Source organism: Pterocles gutturalis, unplaced genomic scaffold, assembly GCF_000699245.1.
Source record: "Pterocles gutturalis isolate BGI_N339 unplaced genomic scaffold, ASM69924v1 scaffold17157, whole genome shotgun sequence".
Lineage (NCBI taxonomy): Eukaryota > Metazoa > Chordata > Aves > Pterocliformes > Pteroclidae > Pterocles > Pterocles gutturalis.
The window spans coordinates 4,080-4,783 of NW_010115722.1; positions in this window are offsets into that span (position 1 = coordinate 4,080).

The window sequence follows — 704 nt, forward strand, 5'->3', positions numbered from 1 at the left end:
CAAGTCGCGGCTCCGAAACCTGCCAAACCTCCGCCAGGCAGAACACCCGCAGCGTGCGTCTCAGCAGATGAGCCTGAGCGTCCTCCCGGCTGCTGGCACGTCAGAGCCACCTTCAGCTGTCACATCCTCGGGTCACAGCATCCGTCCCCGCGTCCTCCCGGGATGCGGGTCAGAGTCCCCGGTGCTGGACCCCTGCGTGCTGCAGAACGCTGCTGCGATACAGATTTATTTAATAAATATTTAACCATCAGTCCTACCCGCTTATTTGGGAGGGGAGGGAGGGATGGATGGACAGAGGGAGGGAGGGACAGAGGGATGGAGGGATGGAGGGACAGAGGGACAGAGGGACAGAGGGATGGAGGGATGGAGGGACAGAGGGACAGAGGGACCAGATGGCTCTTGGCATCGGCTGAGCAGGCAGCAGCGCTAACGAAGCTGGTTCCATCTCTCCCGTCTAATTGTGGATGAAGGCCAGGAGAGCATCCCTCGCGCGCCGGTGCTGCGCAGGGGAAGGGACGCGTCCTGAAGAGCTCCTGGGAGCCCATCTCCACTTCGGACACCCCACGCTGTGCTCCATCCCGCAGCACCTCCCTTCCCAAGCCGGAGGCGGACGGAGGAAGTAAGCGGAGCTGGTGCCCATCGCCCCCCCGGCAGCGTCCAGGCTGGGTGTCCTCGGGGCGAGCGGCAGCGATCGTGGCTCCGCT